General features: G+C 45.5%; 2 protein-coding genes and 1 pseudogene across 2 annotated transcripts in view; 1 reads left to right on the top strand and 2 right to left on the bottom strand.

Annotated features, from left to right (window-relative positions):
• CDH23 (cadherin related 23) overlaps positions 1-24535 on the bottom strand; it is a 1302172-nt gene that overhangs the window by 165818 nt on the left and 1111819 nt on the right.
• Positions 1-24535, top strand: part of VSIR (V-set immunoregulatory receptor) — a 75326-nt gene that overhangs the window by 1733 nt on the left and 49058 nt on the right. The gene's annotated exons all lie outside the window — the stretch shown is intronic.
• On the bottom strand, positions 18509-19109 carry LOC122940333 (annotated as a pseudogene).

The following is a 24535-nucleotide window of genomic DNA, read 5'->3' on the forward strand; positions in this document are numbered from 1 at the left end:
AACTAATCAACCAGTAGTGTTAAAGCTAAAATTAAAGACAGGACAAAAGGGCTGCTGTCCAGAAGCCACTACCTCTTTCTCTGAGTGCTTCCTAGACAAGACAAGTTTAAAGCCAAAACTTCACACTGAAAATGCAGTCCAAGTTGTAGGCCTCATACTGTATAACTGGATGAACTAAGCAGATTGATATAAAGACTCATGGGACTGGATAACTTGCATTTTATTCATTTAAATCCCTTAAGAGTCCAGTGGGCGGGCCTACTCAGTGACTAAAAATCTCTGTATGACTATGCCTAAAGAGATAGCTGTTAATCACAGATAACTCCATCCATTGGACTCCTAAGCATAGAATGATAAGAGATTTAAAAGGGTTTTTCCATCTCGGTCACAGTAAGGGCTCATGCACATGACTGTATGTATTTTGCGGCCTGCAAAAAACGTATCTGCAACAAATACGGATGACGTCCGTGTTCATTCCGTATTTAGTAAAACGGAACAGTTGGCCCCTAATAGAACAGTCCTATTCTTGTCCGTAAGTAAGTCAATTTTGCAGAACAGAAATACAGATACACCGAAACGAAATGCACACGGAATAACTTCAGTTTTTTTTGCGGACCCATTAAAATAAATGGTTCCACATGCGGTCCACAGAAAAAACGGAACGGACACGGAAAGAAAATACATTCATGTGCATGAGCCCTAATTGTCAGCCACGGGAGGTGGAATTATGGAAATGGCCAAGTGGCCAGCGCTGTGAATGGGGGGTGTGAATTAACTATTGTAGGGTACATGCACCAAATCATAAGCATAGCTCTCTTCTGAAAATCCGTGTGCATCACTAAACTTAGACTGATTGATGCAGGCACGAGATAGCGATAATACAGGGGAAACCTGCACTGTCAATCAGCCAGGAGGGTGAGGCACTGGTGAAACTGGTTAAGCAATGGTGCATCAGATGCAGCCCCCCCCCCCATGCACTGGCATCCTAATTTGCATAAAATAAAAAAGAAACCTTTCTTATGAATTGAACCATGGATTTTCAAAAGAAAGGTATTTGGGAGCTGAAAGACTCAGTTATGATTTCTGCCAACGTGGGCTCTAGGAATGGTACAAAGCCCTAATGTAGAAAAAATAGAAATTTGGCCACCGGACAAAGAATGTCCAGCTAATTAGTAGATTATTTCTACAGTATGATTTATAGTTTACCATAACTTATTCCGTGTTTTCATCTAAAACAAAGTTTTGGCAAAGTCACAAAAAAGATAAGTGAAATATGTTATTAGTGTCCAGATGTGTATACAGGTGTTGAATGTATCGGATTTGAACGCTCTCCAGTTACTTGCATTTCCTTTTTCTTGAAGCCATATAAATAAAATGTAATGTGGTGGTAATAGATGTAGAAGCTTATATTCACCATTAACCCCTTAAGGATGACCGATGTAAAGCAGAAGTCCAGGGTTTAAAGGGAACCTGTCATCTGGATTTGGGGTATAGAGCTGAGGACATGGGCTGCTAGATCACCCCTAGCACATCTGCAATACCCAGTCCCCATAGCTCTGTGTGCTTTTATTGTGTAAAAAAAAACTGATTTAATACATATGCAAATTAACCTGAGATGAGTCCTGTCCCTGACTCATCTCATGTACAGGACTCATCTCAGGTTAATTTGCATATGTATCAAATCGGTTTGTTTACACAATAAAAGCACACAGAGCTATGGGGACTGGGTATTGCGGATGTGCTAGATGCCATCTAGCAACCCATGTCCTCAGCTCTATACACAAAATTCCGGTGACAGGTTCCCTTTAAATGTGGTGTCCACTCAGAAGCTGAGTGGGCGACATGGCCATCGCTTTCTGCTGTTTTACGGATATTTCAAGGAATTTAACCGCTCAGATGCCGTGATCCATTGTGACCATGGCATTTGAGCGGTTAAATGCCAGGAACGTGTGCTTCCAGGGCCCAAATGACTCTCTTGCACTAAGATCGAGGGAGCTGATTGGTTGCTGTGGCAGGCTTGGTCCCTCTTAACGATCCACAGCCTGCAACAGCTATGTTCCTATGGAACCCTTAGACTACAATGATAATTCATTGCAGTATATGGTAGAAGAGATCAGAAGATCACATTTTCAAGTTCCCTAAGGAGGGCTTAAAAAAGTGAAATATGGTTTTTAAAAATATAATTCAAATCACCTACTTTCCCTATATTAAAAATAAAAATAAAAATAAAAAATAAAAAAATAAGATCATAGGCATCACCACGTCCCAAAATGCCTAAACTATTAAAATATAAATATATTTCACTTATGGTAAATATTCAAATAAGGGATAACTAACTGATCGGTGAGGGTCCAACCACTGGGACTCCCACTGCCGCTCCATTTATTCTCTATGGTACTGCCAGAGATAGCTGGCAGATGAGACTGTCTCATCACAGACAATCCCTTTAAAGTAACACCTCCACAAGACACCTGACAAAGAGCTGGTTTTGCCTATGGAAATTGCCACTGGCTGATATCCATATGGTGGAAAATGTAGTATTACATATGACCATTCAAATGATGGACCAGGTCTGCCAGAGTGAGATGCTGCTTATTAGCAATTTATGGAACAATTATATTTGCTTATATTCCTGTTAAAGAAATGCATTGATATGGCAGCATCAGATGTCTCCTTGATGACTCTCATGGTTCCTTCAAATGACTATGGGCAGCATTAAGCCATCGTAATGTTTAAGCCTAGAGCAGGCATGCTCAACCTGCGGCCCTCCAGCTGTTGCAAAACTACAACTCCCAGCATGCCCAAACAGCCTACAGCTATCAGCTTACAGCAGGGTATTGTGGGAGTTGTAGTTTTATAACAGCCGGAGGGCCGCAGGTTGAGCATGCCTGGCCTAGAGGATTTTCTCCATTGATTAGTGACTCTCAAATATTCTGATAGGCATCTTTTGACATCTAAACAATGGAGCCTCCTCTCTTTCTCATTCTTTGGGTCCTGACACAAAGATGGAAGAATAATATATTGGGTCCTATGAAACATGGAGACCACTTTAGGTAAAAAGGAGGGATCTGGCTTAATGAGCACTCTGTCTTCCAGGAGGTTAGTATAAGGGGGAGCGGCTGAGAAGGCTGACAGATAAATCCTGCAAAGGCTCAAAAGAAGGCTCTATCAATCTATATAAAACTAGATTAAGGTCCCAGGGGGGAACTGAGCATCTGATCACAGGCTTAATCCTACTAATTGCTCTAAAGAATCTCCTTATCCATGGATTATTGGCAATAGGAGAATCAAAGTAGGCACTAAGGGCAGAGACCTGTACCTTAAGAGTATTTGGTCTTAGGCTTTTATCCAGACCTTTTTGCAAAAAAAAAATCAAATTTTTGGCATGGGAGGAGAACTCAAGGGTTCCACTGGGATTTTACAGAAGTTTAGGAAAGTCTTCCATATTCTGAGATAAATGATAGAGGTTACTTATTTCCTGCATGATAAAAGAGTAGATATAACTTCCTTAGACAGGCCCCTATGTTCTTAGATTTACCCCTCAAATACCATGTTGTTAGATGAAGGCTTCTCACTTCTGGATGAAAGACAGAACTTTGAAACAACAGATCCAACCTGTCCGGAAGAATCCAGGGATCTGTCAGGGAAAGTTTACTCAACCAAGTGAACCAAGTCCTACTTGGCCAAAAGGGGGTGATTAGAATAGGCCTCGTCCGTTCCTTCCTCAACTTCTGTAATACTCTCGGAAGAAGTCTTAGAGGAGGAAAGGCGTACAGAAGCTGATTCAGCCACAGAAGGGAGAACGAATCTATCCCTGTCGGGGAATCTTCCGGATTTAGGAAAAATAATAGGTTGCATTTTTTTGTTCTGTCTGGTCGCAAAGAGGTCTATTTAAGGAGGACGCCAAAGTTGAATTATCTGGCTGAAGACTTGTTGGTTTAAGCACCATTCTCCTTGATCTACCTGGTTTCTGCTTAGAAATGTCTGCCACCTTGTTCTCTACTCCCTTTAAATGTACAGCTTTGATAAAGGGAATGTAAGGAATGACCAGGGAGAAAATGTCTGCGGTTAAGGACATAAGGTTTTTTGAGTTGGTTCCTCCTTGCCTGTTTAAATAAGAAATGATCGTGGCGTTGTCTGAAAATAGTTTTATTCCTTTCCCTTGTGTTTTGGGTAGGAATTCTCTTAGCGCTAATAGGACTGCTCTGAGTTCCCTCATATTCTGGGAGTCCTGACTCTCTATCGAGCTCCATACCCCCTTACGAACCTCCCCCTGACATTAAGCACCTAACCCAGACGGACTGGTATCCGTAGTAATGGATATCTGCTCCTGGGGATCCCAATGTAGACCCTGAGACAGATTTTCATATTCTAGCCACCATGTTAGAAATTGAATCACCTGAGGGGTCAGGGAAAGTGGGGTGTCGAATGGGGATAGAGATCCCTGCCACTGAAGAGACCTGGAGTAAAAAAGGGCCCAATTGACCACAGGTATTTTGGAGGTCATTCTGCCCAATACTGTCATCCTATGTCTGATGGTTCGATTCTTTGAGGTTACAAGGAACCACACGTCTTCTCTTATTTAGGATACTTTGTGTTGAGGAAGAAAACAACACTGGTTCATTGAAACACACATCTTTGGGAAGGTATCAGATTTGACTTCCCTAGTTTTGTCAAGATTTCTATTACTTCCAGAAGATGAGAGGTTAGAAGATCTCCAGAATCTGCCACCACCAGGAGGTAGTCCAAATAAGGGATAACCAGAATCTCTCTCTTATAACCTCTGCCATTACTTTTGTAAATAGTCTGGAGGCCTGGGATATTACAAACAGAAGCGCTTTGTATTGGAAGTGATGAATTTGACCTTCCATGGATACTGCCACTCAGATATTTCTTTGTGATAGTAAGCGTCTTTTATATCTATGGTGGCCATGACGCAGTCTTTGTAGAGATGCTTTATTGTGGAATGTACAGATTCCATTTAGAATTTTTTGTATTTCAGAAAAAGATTTAAGTCCCTCAGATTTCTGATCATCCTGAATGACTGGTCCGGTTTGGGTACCAGAAAAAGGGATGAATAAAAAACCCTGCCCTTTTCCGAGTCTGCAACAGGAACCATGACCCTTTTTTCTATTAGAGAAAATATTTCTTGTCTTACAGCCAGGTTTCTTGTGGAATTTTGAACTATATTTTTTATCTTTCCGGTGGGGGGGAGGCAAACTCTAGACGGAACCCTTCTTTTATGATGCCTAATATCCACGGGCTTAACGAGATCTCTTCCCATGCCCGAAAAAATAGAGAAAGTCTTCCCCCCACTGGACGGAAACCGTCATTGCTGACTGTCCTTGGACGTAGAAGCACACTGAGTGTTGAAGAGGAATTTCTTATTTTTTTCTATTTTTGTTTTCTTGTCGAAAATTCTTCCTTCTGTCTGTGTTAGTTTTTTTGTTCCTGCGAAAAAACTGTTGTTTTTTGAAGGTCTAGAAACAGGAAAACGCTTTTTGTTATCAGAAGCCTTTTCTAAAAGGTCATCCAAAACAGGACCAAAGAGATAATCTGCCTGGCATGGGATAGAGCAAAGTTTATAGCTCTTCTCGCTGAATTGGATAGAGCAGCTGACCTGGCACTTAACTTTAAGTCATCTGCAGAAGCATCGGAAATAAAGTCCACTGCTTTAAGGATGGTAAGAAATACTTCTAGTAATTGGTCCCTAGGGGTTTTATCTGGGATATGGGACTCCAGCTCCTGTAGCCATAATTTTAACGACCTTGCAGTAGAGGTAGTAGCAATATTTGGTTTAAATTTCTTATCAGGCTTATTCCATTCTCTTTGAATTAAACATTTTATGTTTTCATTTAAAGGAAAAACTTTTGACCTTTTGTGCCCCAGGTCACCAAACATTATGTCCTGGACACACTTTGGTTCCCTAGGAACATCAACTTTTATAGTAGCTCTATTAGCTTTCAGTAGGGATTCCGTATCCTCAGGGGAAAATAGAGGTCTGCTCATGGTTTCTTCATCTGAAGATGAGCTTGAATTTTCTAGGATTTCTCCCTGCTCATTCTCATCTGAAGAGTCCGAATCGGATATTGTACTAGCGTGACTCTGTTTGCCCGAGGCCGAGGAAGCGATGCATTTCTTAAACATTTTCATTGAATCCAAAACTTCAGATTTAACAATATCTTTGATACTTTGAAGTAAAGATCTCTTTTAGATTCCTCTTCTGCCACTTTGTTAACTTAGACCAAGAAGGGGCAAGCTTTTTCTTGCACACAGCTCATTCCCTCCCTTTGGATTTAGTGGTAGATTTCCTGCAGCCCTCTTTGATATTCTAGATCTGATAGAGGAAAAATAAAAGTTGGGGATTGACCCCTTTACCCCACCTGGAATACCGGTCTGGCATTATGACTCTCCCGGATATCAGCACGCTGGGTACTCTCATCATCCATGATAGTGGACAAAGATCGAGAGTTTTCCATTAGAGATCCACTGAAGCTCATAGGCTGGCTGGGCTCCTTCTGACTGGGCGCTGAAAGGTTTAAATGCCAAAGGGTCAGGTCCTGCCGGTGCACCCATGCGGCCTCAGTAGGAGCTTCCTTCTCCTACTTCCGGAACACACTCCAAGTGCGTTCCAAGTACCGGAAGTTGCATCTTACAACTTCCGGTTTGCGCACAGGGCACGCAAATAACTCAAACCCCGCCGCCCTGCCTCTGTAAGCTTTGAGACAGGGAGGAAGGCAAAGTAGAGGCCCCAGACCTTCTGAACACCGCCAGGAGGATCTGGTGTGTCAGAACCCCCTCTCGGTTATGCTGGGACTGCACAGGAACACCAGCCTGATAAACTATCCAGGACCCAGAAGGATGAATCCCAGGCTTAGTAGGTGGCTCCTAGAGGAGACTTATGCCGCAACAGGTAACCCCCATAATAAATTGCCTGCAGGGCTCCTGCAGCCTAATCCAGCTCTCCACAAAACGTCCTATCCATAGGACAGGAAACAGAAAACTGGTGGTATAGGGGAGGAATCCCTCCATAAGTGCTCTCCACAAAAGTTCCTGTTTCCTGTCCTGGATGGAGGCAGTCTCTCAAGGGTGCTGTCATGGGCGTAAGGGAAATCTGCTATTTGTGAATATACCCTTACAGAGAAACCAATCAGGTTGTCATGGAATCAGGATAAGTTTGAGCTTTAGGACTATAAAGATTTTTTTTTTTCTTTACATACAACCAGCCTGTGAATGCCAACTTAGACAGAATGCACTCATCAGACCCATCTATAATAGCTACATTATTTTCCATCTATGTGGAACAGGCTAGAAGAGTTCATAAAATTGTGAGTTATTACAGTTATTACAGTAACAATAAAAATCAGTGCTTTTTCCAAATCCCTCCTTATGTGTTAGAAAAAATACATGACCTCACATTATTTTGTCATGGAAACGTATTTATACATATAAAGAGTCACACAGCGCTGCACCGTCTAAAAGGGAATATTAAACAGGATCCTAGGCAGCCAAGGCTCTAATAGCACAAAGTCACTCAATACTAATAGTGCTCCTACATGGCATATAAGTTCATAGAACTGCTTGTCCAGTAATACTGATACATGATGAACATTAGTTATATATATATCAAGCTATGAATGAAAACTACTCATTTTAAGTGAAATTGGAAAACTGATTTCCTTTTGAGAGCAAATGATAATTAGGAAGATATGTAGTATTTGGCGGCTCTCCTCCCCTATCGCTATAGGTTGGTGCTCTGACTAGTATGACTCCTCCCGGTCATATAAGTGAAAAATACATAGTAGAAATAGTATTAGTCATGCACTCATCAACTGGCACGACACAGATATGTATATAAAAAAATATACGTTTATCGGTAATAGTATATATAAAAAAATATATATAAAAATATACAAAAGGGGCGTATACTGGGTAAAAATAAAGTGTAAAAAAAAAAAAAAAAGAATGTTTCATGATGGCATAAAATATAGTAGTAGATTGATATCATTGAATAAGGGATAGAAACAACAGCCCCTGGTTGGGTGGCTAGTAGGGATGAGCGAACTCGAACTGTATAGTTCGGGTTCGTACCGAATTTTGGGGTGTCCGTGACACGGACCCGAACCCGGACATTTTCGTAAAAGTCCGGGTTCGGGTTCGGTGTTCGTCGCTTTCTTGGCGCTTTTGTGACGCTTTCTTGGCGCTTTTTGAAAGGCTGCAAAGCAGCCAATCAACAAGCGTCATACTACTTGCCCCAAGAGGCCGTCACAGCCATGCCTACTATTGGCATGGCTGTGATTGGCCAGAGCACCATGTGACCCAGCCTCTATTTAAGCTGGAGTCACATAGCGCCGCCCGTCACTCTGCTCTGATTAGCGTAGGGAGAGGTTGCGGATGCGACAGTAGGGCGAGATTAGGCAGATTAACTCCTCCAAAGGACTTCACTTGATTAATCGATCGATCTGCAGCTGTGCATCATTGAGCTGCTGAAATTCAAATGCTCACTCACTGTTTTTAGGCTGCCCAGACCGTTTGTCAGTCACTTTTTTCTGGGGTGATCGGCGGCCATTTTGTGTCTTGTGCGGTGCTGCGACCAAGTGCATCCAAGCTGCGACCAAGTGCATTTAACCCTCAATGGTGTGGTTGTTTTTTGGCTAAAGCCTACATCAGGGTGAAGCTGTCACACCAAGTGCATTTAACCAGCAATAGTCTGTTCATTTTTTTGGCCATATACTAAATCAGGGGCAAGCTGCGCCTGTCACCAAGTGCATTTAACCCTCAATGGTGTGGTTGTTTTTTGGCTAAAGCCTACATCAGGGTGAAGCTGTCACACCAAGTGCATTTAACCAGCAATAGTCTGTTCATTTTTTGGCCATATACTACATCAGGGGCAAGCTGCGCCCGTCACCAAGTGCATTTAACCCTCAGTAGTGTGGTGCGTCAAGCTGTGACACCAAGTGCATTTAACCAGCAATAGTCTGTTCATTTTTTGGCCATATACTAAATCAGGGGCAAGCTGCGCCCGTCACCAAGTGCATTTAACCAGCAATAGTGTGGTTATTTTTTGGCCATATCCCAGTCTAATTCTGTCACTAAATCCATACCGGTCACCCAGCGCCTAAATACTAGGCCTCAAATTTATATCCCGCTTTGTATCTCTCGTTACCGCTGTCCTGTTGTGGCTGGGAAAGTTATTTAGTGTCCGTCAAAGCACATTTTTTGTTCTGGGTTGAAGTACAATTCCCAATTTAGCAATTTCATAATTTAGTGGTTTCTGCTATATCAGAGCTATTTGAAATCTATCCCTAAAAGGGTATATAATATTCAAGGTGCACATTGGGTCATTCAGAATAACTTCACACACACCCGCTACTGTGTATTTCTAAGTCTAATTCTGTCACTAAACCCATACCTGTCACCCAGCGCCTAAATACTAGGCCTCAAATTTATATCCTGCTAAATCTCTCGTTAACGCTGTCCTGTTGTGGCTGGGAAAGTTATTTAGTGTCCGTCAAAGCACATTTTTTGTTCTGGGTTTAAATACAATTCCCAATTTAACAATTTCATAATTTAGTGGTTTCTGCTATATCAGAGCTATTTGAAATCTATCCCTAAAAGGGTATATAATATTCAAGGTGCACATTGGGTCATTCAGAATAACTTCACACACACCCGCTACTGTGTATTTCCAAGTCTAATTCTGTCACTAAACCCATACCTGTCACCCAGCGCCTAAATACTAGGCCTCAAATTTATATCCTGCTAAATCTCTCGTTAACGCTGTCCTGTTGTGGCTGGGAAAGTTATTTAGTGTCCGTCAAAGCACATTTTTTGTTCTGGGTTTAAATACAATTCCCAATTTAACAATTTCATAATTTAGTGGTTTCTGCTATATCAGAGCTATTTGAAATCTATCCCTAAAAGGGTATATAATATTCAAGGTGCACATTGGGTCATTCAGAATAACTTCACACACACACGCTTCTGTGCATTTCCAAGTCTAATTCTGTCACTAAATCCATACCGGTCACCCAGCGCCTAAATACTAGGCCTCAAATTTATATCCCGCTGAATTTGAATACAATACATTGGGCCAAATAATATATTTGTTGTTGTGGTGAACCATAACAATGAGAAAAACATCTAGTAAGGGACGCGGACGTGGACATGGTCGTGGTGGTGTTAGTGGACCCTCTGGTGCTGGGAGAGGACGTGGCCGTTCTGCCACATCCACACGTCCTAGTGTACCAACTACCTCAGGTCCCAGTAGCCGCCAGAATTTACAGCGATATATGGTGGGGCCCAATGCCGTTCTAAGGATGGTAAGGCCTGAGCAGGTACAGGCATTAGTCAATTGGGTGGCCGACAGTGGATCCAGCACGTTCACATTATCTCCCACCCAGTCTTCTGCAGAAAGCGCACAGATGGCGCCTGAAAACCAACCCCATCAGTCTGTCACATCACCCCCATGCATACCAGGGAAACTGTCTCAGCCTCAAGTTATGCAGCAGTCTCTTATGCTGTTTGAAGACTCCGCTGGCAGGGTTTCCCAAGGGCATCCACCTAGCCCTTCCCCAGCGGTGAAAGACATAGAATGCACTGACGCACAACCACTTATGTTTCCTGATGATGAGGACATGGGAATACCACCTCAGCATGTCTCTGATGATGACGAAACACAGGTGCCAACTGCTGCGTCTTTCTGCAGTGTGCAGACTGAACAGGAGGTCAGGGATCAAGACTGGGTGGAAGACGATGCAGGGGACGATGAGGTCCTAGACCCCACATGGAATGAAGGTCGTGCCACTGACTTTCACAGTTCGGAGGAAGAGGCAGTGGTGAGACCGAGCCAACAGCGTAGCAAAAGAGGGAGCAGTGGGCAAAAGCAGAACACCCGCCGCCAAGAGACTCCGCCTGCTACTGACCGCCGCCATCTGGGACCGAGCACCCCAAAGGCAGCTTCAAGGAGTTCCCTGGCATGGCACTTCTTCAAACAATGTGCTGACGACAAGACCCGAGTGGTTTGCACGCTGTGCCATCAGAGCCTGAAGCGAGGCATTAACGTTCTGAACCTGAGCACAACCTGCATGACCAGGCACCTGCATGCAAAGCATGAACTGCAGTGGAGTAAACACCTTAAAACCAAGGAAGTCACTCAGGCTCCCCCTGCTACCTCTTCTGCTGCTGCCGCCTCGGCCTATTCTGCTGCTGCCGCCTCGGCCTCTTCCTCCGCCTCTGGAGGAACGTTGGCACCTGCCGCCCAGCAAACAGGGGATGTACCACCAACACCACCACCACCACCTCCGTCACCAAGCGTCTCAACCATGTCACACGCCAGCGTTCAGCTCTCCATCTCACAAACATTTGATAGAAAGCGTAAATTCCCACCTAGCCACCCTCGATCCCTGGCCCTGAATGCCAGCATTTCTAAACTACTGGCCTATGAAATGCTGTCATTTAGGCTGGTGGACACAGACAGCTTCAAACAGCTCATGTCGCTTGCTGTCCCACAGTATGTTGTTCCCAGCCGGCACTACTTCTCCAAGAGAGCCGTGCCTTCCCTGCACAACCAAGTATCCGATAAAATCAAGTGTGCACTGCGCAACGCCATCTGTAGCAAGGTCCACCTAACCACAGATACGTGGACCAGTAAGCACGGCCAGGGACGCTATATCTCCCTAACTGCACACTGGGTAAATGTAGTGGCAGCTGGGCCCCAGGCGGAGAGCTGTTTGGCGCACGTCCTTCCGCCGCCAAGGATCGCAGGGCAACATTCTTTGCCTCCTGTTGCCACCTCCTCCTTCTCGGCTTCCTCCTCCTCTTCTTCCACCTGCTCATCCAGTCAGCCACACACCTTCACCACCAACTTCAGCACAGCCCGGGGTAAACGTCAGCAGGCCATTCTGAAACTCATATGTTTGGGGGACAGGCCCCACACCGCACAGGAGTTGTGGCGGGGTATTGAACAACAGACCGACGAGTGGTTGCTGCCGGTGAGCCTCAAGCCCGGCCTGGTGGTGTGTGATAATGGGCGAAATCTCGTTGCAGCTCTGGGACTAGCCAATTTGACGCACATCCCTTGCTTGGCGCATGTGCTGAATTTGGTGGTGCAGAAGTTCATTCACAACTACCCCGACATGTCAGAGCTGCTGCATAAAGTGCGGGCCGTCTGTTCGCGCTTCCGGCGTTCACATCCTGCTGCTGCTCGCCTGTCTGCGCTACAGCGTAACTTCGGCCTTCCCGCTCACCGCCTCATATGCGACGTGCCCACCAGGTGGAACTCCACCTTGCACATGCTGGACAGACTGTGCGAGCAGCAGCAGGCCATAGTGGAGTTTCAGCTGCAGCACGCACGGGTCAGTCGCACTACAGAACAGCACCACTTCACCACCAATGACTGGGCCTCCATGCGAGACCTGTGTGCCCTGTTGCGCTGTTTCGAGTACTCCACCAACATGGCCAGTGGCGATGACACCGTTATCAGCGTTACAATACCACTTCTATGTCTCCTTGAGAAAACACTTAGGGCGATGATGGAAGAGGAGGTGGCCCAGGAGGAGGAGGAGGAGGAGGAGGAGGAAGAGGGGTCATTTTTAGCACTTTCAGGCCAGTCTCTTCGAAGTGACTCAGAGGGAGGTTTTTGGCAACAGCAGAGGCCAGGTACAAATGTGGCCAGCCAGGGCCCACTACTGGAGGACGAGGAGGACGAGGATGAGGAGGAGGTGGAGGAGGATGAGGATGAAGCATGGTCACAGCGGGGTGGCACCCAACGCAGCTCGGGTCCATCACTGGTGCGTGGCTGGGGGGAAAGGCAGGACGATGACGATACGCCTCCCACAGAGGACAGCTTGTCCTTACCCCTGGGCAGCCTGGCACACATGAGCGACTACATGCTGCAGTGCCTGCGCAACGACAGCAGAGTTGCCCACATTTTAACCTGTGCGGACTACTGGGTTGCCACCCTGCTGGATCCACGCTACAAAGACAATGTGCCCACCTTACTTCCTGCACTGGAGCGTGATAGGAAGATGCGCGAGTACAAGCGCACGTTGGTAGACGCGCTACTGAGAGCATTCCCAAATGTCACAGGGGAACAAGTGGAAGCCCAAGGCCAAGGCAGAGGAGGAGCAAGAGGTCGCCAAGGCAGCTGTGTCACGGCCAGCTCCTCTGAGGGCAGGGTTAGCATGGCAGAGATGTGGAAAACTTTTGTCAACACGCCACAGCTAACTGCACCACCACCTGATACGCAACGTGTTAGCAGGAGGCAACATTTCACTAACATGGTGGAACAGTACGTGTGCACACCCCTCCACGTACTGACTGATGGTTCGGCCCCATTCAACTTCTGGGTCTCTAAATTGTCCACGTGGCCAGAGCTAGCCTTTTATGCCTTGGAGGTGCTGGCCTGCCCGGCAGCCAGCGTTTTGTCTGAACGTGTATTCAGCACGGCAGGGGGCGTCATTACAGACAAACGCAGCCGCCTGTCTACAGCCAATGTGGACAAGCTGACGTTCATAAAAATGAACCAGGCATGGATCCCACAGGACCTGTCCGTCCCTTGTCCAGATTAGACATTAACTACCTCCCCATAACCATATATTATTGGACTCCAGGGCACTTCCTCATTCAATCCTATTTTTATTTTCATTTTACCATTATATTGCGAGGCTACCCAAAGTTGAATGAACCTCTCCTCTGCCTGTGTGCTAGGCCTAAATATATGCCAATGGACTGTTGCAGTGGTGGCTGACATGAAGCCTGATTCTCTGCTATGACATGCAGACTAATTCTCTGCTGACATGAAGCCAGATTGTCTGTTACGGGACCTCTCTCCTCTGCCTGGGTGCTGGGCCTAAATTTATGACAATGGACTGTTGCAGTGGTGGCTGACGTGAAGCCTGATTCTCTGCTATGACATGCAGACTGATTCTTCACTGACATGAAGCCAGATTGTCTGTTACGGGACCTCTCTGCTCTGCCTGTGTGCTAGGCCTAAATATATGCCAATGGACTGTTGCAGTGGTGGGTGACGTGAAGCCTCATTCTCTGCTATGACATGCAGACTGATTCTCTGCTGACATGAAGCCAGATCGTCTGTTACGGGACCTCTCTGCTCTGCCTGTGTGCTAGGCCTAAATATATGCCAATGGACTGTTGCAGTGGTGGGTGACGTGAAGCCTCATTCTCTGCTATGACATGCAGACTGATTCTCTGCTGACATGAAGCCAGATCGTCTGTTACGGGACCTCTCTGCTCTGCCTCTGTGCTAGGCCTAAATATATGCCAATGGACTGTTGCAGTGGTGGGTGACGTGAAGCCTCATTCTCTGCTATGACATGCAGACTGATTCTCTGCTGACATGAAGCCAGATTGTCTGTTACGGGACCTCTCTGCTCTGCCTGTGTGCTAGGCCTAAATATATGCCAATGGACTGTTGCAGTGGTGGGTGACGTGAAGCCTCATTCTCTGCTATGACATGCAGACTGATTCTCTGCTGACATGAAGCCAGATCGTCTGTTACGGGACCTCTCTGCTCTGCCTGTGTGCTAGGCCTAAATATATGCCAATGGACTGTTGCAGTGGTGGGTGACGTGAAGCCTCATTCTCTGCTATGACATGCAGACTGATTCTCTGCTGACATGAAGCCAGATTGTCTGTTACGGGACCTCTCTGCTCTGCCTGTGTGCTAGGCCTAAATATATGCCAATGGACTGTTGCAGTGGTGGGTGATGTGAAGCCTCATTCTCTGCTATGACATGCAGACTGATTCTCTGCTGTCATGAAGCCAGATTGTCTGTTACGGGACCTCTCTGCTCTGCCTGTGTGCTAGGCCTAAATATATGCCAATGGACTGTTGCAGTGGTGGGTGACGTGAAGCCTCATTCTCTGCTATGACATGCAGACTGATTCTCTGCTGACATGAAGCCAGATCGTCTGTTACGGGACCTCTCTGCTCTGCCTGTGTGCTAGGCCTAAATATATGCCAATGGACTGTTGCAGTGGTGGGTGACGTGAAGCCTCATTCTCTGCTATGACATGCAGACTGATTCTCTGCTGACATGAAGCCAGATTGTCTGTTACGGGACCTCTCTGCTCTGCCTGTGTGCTAGGCCTAAATATATGCCAATGGACTGTTGCAGTGGTGGGTGACGTGAAGCCTCATTCTCTGCTATGACATGCAGACTGATTCTCTGCTGTCATGAAGCCAGATTGTCTGTTACGGGACCTCTCTGCTCTGCCTGTGTGCTAGGCCTAAATATATGCCAATGGACTGTTGCAGTGGTGGGTGACGTGAAGCCTCATTCTCTGCTATGACATGCAGACTGATTCTCTGCTGACATGAAGCCAGATTGTCTGTTACGGGACCTCTCTCCTCTGCCTGTGTGTGTGCTGGGCCTAAATATATGCCAATGGACTGTTGCAGTGGTGGCTGACGTGAAGCCTCATTCTCTGCTATGACATGCAGACTGATTCTCTGCTGACATGAAGCCAGATTCTCTGTTACGGGACCTCTCTCCTCTGCCTGGGTGCTGGGCCTAAATTTATGACAATGGACTGTTGCAGTGGTGGCTGACGTGAAGCCTCATTCTCTGCTATGACATGCAGACTAATTCTCTGCTGACATGAAGCCAGATTGTCTGTTACGGGACCTCTCTCCTCTGCCTGGGTGCTGGGCCTAAATATATGCCAATGGACTGTTGCAGTGGTGGCTGACGTGAAGCCTCATTCTCTGCTATGACATGCAGACTGATTCTCTGCTGACATGAAGACAGATTCTCTGTTACGGGACCTCCCTCCTCTGCCTGGGTGCTGGGCCTAAATATATGCCAATGGACTGTTGCAGTGGTGGCTGATGTGAAGCCTTATTCTCTGCTATGACATGCAGACTGATTCTCTGCTGACATGAAGCCAGATTCTCTGTTACGGGACCTCCCTCCTCTGCCTGGGTGCTGGGCCTAAATATATGCCAATGGACTGTTGCAGTGGTGGCTGACGTGAAGCCTTATTCTCTGCTATGACATGCAGACTGATTCTCTGCTGACATGAAGCCAGATTCTCTGTTACGGGACCTCCCTCCTCTGCCTGGGTGCTGGGCCTAAATATATGCCAATGGACTGTTGCAGTGGTGGCTGACGTGAAGCCTCATTCTCTGCTATGACATGCAGACTAATTCTCTGCTGACATGAAGCCAGATTCTCTGTTACGGGACCTCTCTCCTCTGCCTGGGTGCTGGGGCTAAATTTATGAAAATGGACTCTTACAGTGGTGGGTGACGTGAAGCCAGATTCTCTGCTATGGGACCTCTCTCCAATTGATTTTGGTTAATTTTTATTTATTTAATTTTTATTTTAATTCATTTCCCTATCCACATTTGTTTGCAGGGGATTTACCTACATGTTGCTGCCTTTTGCAGCCCTCTAGCTCTTTCCTGGGCTGTTTTACAGCCTTTTTAGTGCCGAAAAGTTCGGGTCCCCATTGACTTCAATGGGGTTCGGGTTCGGGACGAAGTTCGGATCGGGTTCGGATCCCGAACCCGAACATTTCCGGGATGTTCGGCCGAACTTCTCGAACCCGAACATCCAGGTGTTCGCTCAACTCTAGTGGCTAGCTCTTCATGTCGGAGGTATTTATAAAAGAAAAAATTGCAATAAAAACATTGCAGAAAAAACACAGAGGGAATGTATTCCCATTAAACGTTGGTTGGGTGGTGGCAAATGGAATGTGCCATGAATGTTCTAGTTCACAATAGATTAGTTCATTTGTAGAAAACAAAAGGATTTCTTGAACTGTTTTTGTTATAGTTGCGGCACAATAAACGCGGTGGTTACTGTCGTAGATGTTGAAATATGCTGGATAATTAGTATTGGAACAGCAGCAAGTGAAAGTGGTTGATAACTTGCAATATGTGGATTGGTTTGTACCCACAAATGCTAATAATTTTCCACTAGACGGTGGTAGATTGTACCGTAAATATATTATCTCACGTGTAATTAGTGCGCATGTCTCTAGGGTAACTCACAGTTTATGGGTGATGTCCAGTTGAAGCTTTATGTCAGTATGATTCTGTTAAAGTAAGATCAGGCAGAGGCACGCAGCATTATAAATCATGATAATGCTGTGCACTTCTAAAGTCCAGACCGCACAATCACTCTCACACTGAGCATGATTCCCACAAGGGATGCGCTCGTTAGAAAGTGCCCTTACATGTCCAGTTTTTAACTCCTTCCCTATGCTGATTACAGACATTTAACCCCTGTGATGCCATAGTGAATTGTGAGCTGAGATCGGAGAAGCAGTTTATTTGCTGTGGTAGCCTTGGTCTGTGGCAGGGCTCCATAGAAATGTAATGGAACTCCCATAGGCTGCAGTGGTAGTTCATTGCAGTCTATAGGACAAGCAATCTAACAACTGACTTAATTTAAGTGTAAAACATTTTTACAAAAAAGTTTTTAAAATATAAAAAAAAGGGATATGGCATCAGATACACTGCTCAATCGCCACAGGAATACATTTTGTCTAGCCCAGTCAATCTCAATGCACAGAAGGGGAGTGCACAGAGGAGATTGGTGTTAGAATAGCAGTGCTCAAAGCCTTCAGGCTGGGCCCTTGAGGCTTGAAAGAGATAATTGGCATAACGCTGGAAAGCTGCTACCTAGAAACATAAGTAATGTAGCTATAATTTATCAGTTTAGGTGTCATCTATGTCATCTAATAGTCATTTGCAGTGCTACAAATTCCAACAGGTCTTTAAAGGGTTTCTACCACTTGGATTTGACATAATTAGGTGTCAGACACTAGCGCTCCGCTAGTGTCTGCTCTGCCAAACTATCCTGCTATAATAGATTTTGGGGCAGCCGTTTACCTAAAAAAAGAACTTTTATTAATATGCTAATGACCCTCTAGGTGCTATGGGGGCGTCATTAGCACCTAGAGGATCGGTCTACCTTCTCAAGATGCCGCCGCTCAGCGCCTCCCTCCAGCCCGCCCATCTGCTTCGGAATGCATCAAACGGACGACTTCACGCGCATGCGCCGTGCGCGGCTGTATTCGGCGCATGCGCAGTGAATGTCCGACCGCTTCCCTGCTCAGACATCTCCACTGCGCCTGTTTGATGCATTCCGAAGCAGATGGGCGGGCTGGAGGGAGGCGCTGAGCGGCGGCATCTTGAGAAGGTAGACCGATCCTCTAGGTGCTAATGACGCCCCCATAGCACCTAGAGGGTCATTAGCATATTAATAAAAGTTCTTTTTTTAGGTAAACGGCTGCCCCAAAATCTATTATAGCAGGATAGTTTGGCAGAGCAGACACTAGCGGAGCGCTAGTGTCTGACACCTAATTATGTCAAATCCAAGTGGTAGAAACCCTTTAAACTGTTGCCCTTTTGAGAACAGAAGAGAGCTGCTCACTGTAGAAATCCTCACTTGAATGGATGAGGATGTGGTGCTACTGTCTGTGTGAACACAACCTTACCTCCACCATATTCTCTTCACTTCCTTATTAGAAAGGATTATCCGTTTTTGCTACATTTGTTGATGTAGTGGCCTCGGTCTCCATCTTTGAAATATGTGACTTGTTGCAGGGGTCTCAGACCCCCACAAACATTTTTGTGCATCTTTCTAAAGCATTTGTTCATCATTGTGAGAACATGTCAGCATTGCAGAAAAATGAGTGGACTGGGGGCATCTGAGGGGCAGCAGCAATATTTGTGGGTCTGGACTTCAGAGAACCAAGTCTACTTTCGGGTGGACATATTTATACCTAGGACCTTCTGGACAGAAGCCAACCAGATCATTAGTGCACATGACTCTTGGAACAGAAGTAACACTCGGGAATTTGACCCAAGTCATACTCAATGAGGACCTTGCAGTGGTCGCCTTTCTTGCACAAACCCCTCAGCCAGTGCTTGTGGACTACATTCTTCTCCTCTGTCAGGTGACGGAAGGGGCACAAGGGAACTTTGTTGCATATGCCTTGTATTAATAAGTCACACACTGTTGCTCTGGATTTGTCCATGCCTTGGAAAGGCAGGATCTGGAACACTGCTGACCTTCAACATCCCTGTCAAAGTCAAAACTGAAATTTTCAAACCCAGCTACTAACTCTTGCATGTCTGCAGGTCTCTGACCACAGGGAAGAGCCATGGTGAAAATACTAATGCTTTCCTCTCCAGGTGGCAGCTGGGGAGAGGAGGGAGTACAAGAGTCTAGACCAGGCATCTCAAACTGCGGCCCTCCAGCTGTTTAAAAACTACAACTCCCACAATGCCCTGCTGTAGGCTGATACCTGTATTCTGTCCGGGCATGCTGGGAGTTGTAGTTTTGCAACAGCTGGAGGGCCGCAGTTTGAGATCCCTGGTCTAGACCTTTGCACTGGAAATCAGGGGGCAGGGGACTAATGATGGTAGCTGAGGAGAGGAGGGAGGCCCTGAGGACCAGAGCTGGCAGCTGGGGAGGGTGGCCCAGAATACTAGAGCTGGCAGTTGGTGAAAGGAGGGGAGCCCAGAGTACTATTGTTGACAGCTAGGGAAAGGAGGGGGGACTAGAGATGGCAGCTGTGGGGAGGAGGGGGACAGGAGACTGGGCACAGGATCTTCTTCTTTTACTCCTTCCTGTGTCACTTAGAAGAATCCCCTCCTCCTTCTGTCAGTGCCGACAACAGAGCAGTCTCTCCAGCATGAAGCTGGGCTGTTCTATTAGTGTAGGAGAGGGAAGGAAAAAGGGTCTCTTTGCAGCACGACATCTGGCTGCACTAAGAAGTCTCACACATGGTCAATGTTGGTGTGCAAGATTTACATCACTGCCTGTTCCTATGAAATTCAGGAGCAGTGCAGTAAGTGTATAGGGTGAGGGCCCACTGGAGGACGGGCCAGTGCGACACTGGCTGCTGTCAGTGATTGACTGCAGCAGTGTAAGAGCAGGGGGACTTGAGGAGACAGCCGAGATGGGGGAGTGAAGGAGCCGTGACCCAAAGGCAGGGAGCAGGAAAGTATATGGATTTCTGCAAACCCTATTCATATGAATGGAACCGATTTTCATTCACAGAAATTTTCTGCAACAAAATCTGCCAGATGTGAAGGCACCCTAACGGCTGTAAATATTGTGGATTTGTGTGCGCGTTTACAGTAAAGTACCAGTGGATGATGTGTATAAGTCATCAGTATCTGATCGGTGGGGATCCAACATGTAGGACCCCAGCTGATCAGCTATTTGAGGCAGCATTGGCGCTCTTAATGGGCGTGGCCTTCTCCGTGCTCACCAAGCACAGCACCATACATTGTATAGCACAGTGATGGCTAACCTTGGCACTCCAGCTGTGGTAAAACTACAACTCCCAAGATACCCCCCTTGGTTGGCTGCTCTCAGAACTCTATAGAAATAAATGGAGCATGCTGGGAGTCGTAGTTTCACCACAGCTGGAGTGCCAAGGTTAGCCATCACTGGTATAGCAGCTGTGCTTGGTATCTCGTTCAGCCCGATTCACCTATACAATGTATGGCGCTGTGCTTGGTAAGCTGTCAGAAGGGGCACAGGAGCGCCGGTGACTTCTCAAACAGCTGATCAGTGGGGGTCCTGGGTGACGGACTCTCATAGATCAGATAATGTTGGATAGGTCATCAGTGTCAAAATCTCAGAAAACCCTTTGAACTACTACTTGCTTCGGCTCGAAAAAAAAAAAGAACTGCAGCAAAAACTTAATAAAAAAACACCAATAAATTGAATGTGTGATTCTAGCCCAATATTGTCATGGCAGAAATACTAAAATAATCTTCAATAATCAAGACCCTTCCATTTTTTCTTTCTTACAGCAAAGTTGCAGGTTTCATTCTACTAAGGCAAATTTACCTTATGTGTATGTGGCAGTTACCATATAATCATTTTAAAACAGGTTATATGGGCTAGGACCCAAAAAGGTTGTCACATAAACAACACTTATTGCCTATCCACCAATAATTTGAACTGGGTTCCCATGCTACCTTCATCATTACTACGGAATTTGAATGGAGGAGCACAGGCTTGGACTGGCCCACAGGGGTACAGGTTAATCTTCCGTTGGGCCCATGAGCAAGGTGGGCCCCTAGTCTCCCACCCACTGCCCAAGTGGCACATGACTTACTGCAGTGCATACAGATATTCAATGTACAGCCCCTAAACCATGTTCATATAAAAACTTGATTATTAAAGAAACCCCCCAGTCTATTATAGACATGATCAGAGCTGAGATGACTTCTAGGTATAGAGGAAAGCTAGCCAGTGTCCTCTTTTCCCCAGGACCTACCTTCTCAAAGTTGCTGCAGGGACCCCCATATTTAGTCATCTGGTAGCATTTTGCTGCTGTGTGAGCAAGTAATATTTGAATGTATCGGTACGGTGGGCTCCCAAAATAAATTTTACTGTGGGCCCTAGGCACCCGAATATGATACTGGAGGGACAGCATGCATGCACAGCCTCTGCTCCATTCAAGTGGGGGGCACTGGACAACCGTTCTTGTGATCAATAAAAGTCCCAGTGGTCATTTCTCCAGAGATAAGACACTAATCACCATCCTGTGGATGGGTGACCAGTGCTGGTCAAATGACAACTCCTTTAGATATATGTTTACCTCCGCATTTATTTTTAAATTAGTATACTACATGGTGCCTCAGTGTGACTAGAAGAAAGGTGTACAGTCGAGCAGTAGTGTATGCGTCATTGTACAGTCATGGACAAATGACAAAAAGAAAGCATATAAAACACTAAAACAGGAAGATAGCACGGAAGCACTAAAAAACTATAAGGAAAAAAATAGAACATATAAAAAACTAATAAAAGCGGCCAAACTAGAGACCGAGAGATTAATTGCCAAAGAGAGTAAAACTAACCCTAAAATGTTCTTCAATTATATAAATGCTAAAAAGTATAAATCTGAAGGTGTCGGCCTGTTAAAGAGTAATGAGGGGGGAGTCGCAGAGAGCGACGAGGAGAAAGCAAAGCTGTTAAATATTTTTTTCTCCAATGTATTCACTGAGGAAAATAAACTGTCAGATGACATGCCGAATGTTGAAATAAATTCCCCATTAAAAGTGTCCTGACTGACCCAGGAAGAAGTACAACAGCGACTGAAAAAGATTAAAATAGACAATTCGCCAGGACCGGATGGCATACACCCCCGTATCCTAAGGGAATTACGTAATGTCATAGCCAGACCCTTATTTCTGATATTTGCAGATTCTATATTGACAGGGAATGTCCCACAGGATTGGCGCATGGCAAATGTGGTGCCAATATTCAAAAAGGGTCCAAAAACAGAGCCTGGAAACTATAGGCCGGTAAGTTTAACATCTGTTGTGGGTAAACTGTTTGAAGGTTTTCTGAGAGATGCTATCTTAGAGCATCTTAACGGAAATAAGCAAATAACGCCATATCAGCATGGCTTCGTGAGGGATCGATCATGTCAAACAAATTTAATCCATTTCAATGAGGAGGTAAGTTCTAGACTTGACAGCGGCGAATCAATGGATGTCGTGTATCTGGACTTCTCCAAAGCATTTGACACTGTACCACATAAAAGGTTAGTATATAAAATGAGAATGCTTGGACTGGGAGAAAACGTCTGTAAGTGGGTAAGTAACTGGCTCAATGATAGAAAACAGAGGGTGGTTATTAATGGTTAATACTCAGATTGGGTCACTGTCACTAGTGGAGTACCTCAGGGGTCAGTATTGGGCCCTATTCTCTTCAATATATTTATTAATGACCTTGTAGAAGGCTTGCATAGTAAAATATCAATTTTTGCAGATGACACTAAACTGTGTAAAGTAATTAACACTGATGAGGACAGTATACTACTACAGAGGGATCTGGATAGATTGGAGGCTTGGGCAGAGAAGTGGCAGATGAGGTTTAACACTGACAAATGTAAGGTTATGCACATGGGAAGGAATAATGCAAGTCACCCGTACTTATTAAATGGTAAAACACTCAGTAACACTGACATGGAAAAAGATCTAGGAATTTTAATAAACAGCAAACTAAGCTGCAAAAAACAGTGTCAGGCAGCTGCTGCCAAGGCCAATAAGATAATGGGTTGCATCAAAAGGGGCATAGATGCCCGTGATGAGAACATAGTCCTACCACTTTACAAATCGCTAGTCAGACCACACATGGAGTACTGTGTACAGTTCTGGGCTCCTGTAAACAAGGTAGACATAGCAGAGCTGGAGAGGGTCCAGAGGAGGGCAACTAAAGTAATAACTGGAATGGGGCAACTACAGTACCCTGAAAGATTATCAAAATTAGGGTTATTCACTTTAGAAAAAAGATGACTGAGAGGAGATCTAATTAATATGTATAAATATATCAGGGGACAGTACAAAGATCTATCCCATCATCTATTCGTTCCCAGGACTGTGACGAGGGGACATCCTCTGCGTCTGGAGGAAAGAAGGTTTGTACACAAACATAGAAAAGGATTCTTTACGGTAAGAGCAGTGAGACAATGGAACTCTCTGCCTGAGGAGGTGGTGATGGTGAGTACAATAAAGGAATTCAAGAGGGGCCTGGATGTATTTCTGGAGCGTAATAATATTACAGGCTATAGCTACTAGAGAGAGATCGTTGATCCAGGGATTTATTCTGATTGCCTGATTGGAGTCGGGAAGGAATTCTTATTCCCCTAAAGTGAGGAAAATTGGCTTCTACCTCACAGGTTTTTTTTGCCTTCCTCTGGATCAACTTGCAGGATGACAGGCCAAACTGGATGGACAAATGTCTTTTTTCGGCCTTATGTACTATGTTACTATGTTACTATGGAGCAGAGCTAAACCACGGCCAAGTATCCACACATCAAAGGAAATAAATATGGGCTCCACAATAGATCCATAAATGTCCGATAGCTGAGGACAGTGGCAACTGTGAAGTGTTAAAGGAGAAGCAGGGAAGCAAGACTGCTAATTATTGTGGTACTTTGCGCTGTAATATTGGTGGATCCTCCACAGAGCCTGATGAGAAGGATTATGTTATATGCATGTGGCAAATGTTTCCATCTGAAAAATCCACCTCAGGATCCGCAGTAGAAATTCATTTTTTACCCTCAGCTTTATGATTTCAGTAGCAGAGGTTGCAATAACGCCTGCACAAGCATCATAGATTCCTGTACAGGCAGTTTTCCTCTCCAAAAAATGTCTAATGCGTATGAATATGCACAATAATTTCACTGCCATTCATGAGTGCACTGAGCGCTGGCAGTTGCCCAGGCAGCACAGCAATACCGCTGGCACCTGAAGGCCCCAATAACAAAGCTCCGCACAGTACAGAGCTTTGTTATTAGGGAGAAGGCTGCTGATTTGCCAGTATCAGCATGCTGCCGTGCCATTGGCCGCTCCTCTCACACTCCCCTTCTCCCGCGCTGAACACACAGCAGAAGCATCCATTTAATTTATTATGAAAAAGGGCAGCGCGTGCCATTACCGGCTGCTGATGAAGGGAAAGCCTGGCGGGAACGGAGCCTCTGCTGAGCAAAGACCATGAGAGAAGGCTTGTGCCTAGGTGATGCCACA

The sequence above is a fragment of the Bufo gargarizans genome, chromosome 6, assembly GCF_014858855.1.
Source record: "Bufo gargarizans isolate SCDJY-AF-19 chromosome 6, ASM1485885v1, whole genome shotgun sequence".
NCBI classification, from domain to species: domain Eukaryota; kingdom Metazoa; phylum Chordata; class Amphibia; order Anura; family Bufonidae; genus Bufo; species Bufo gargarizans.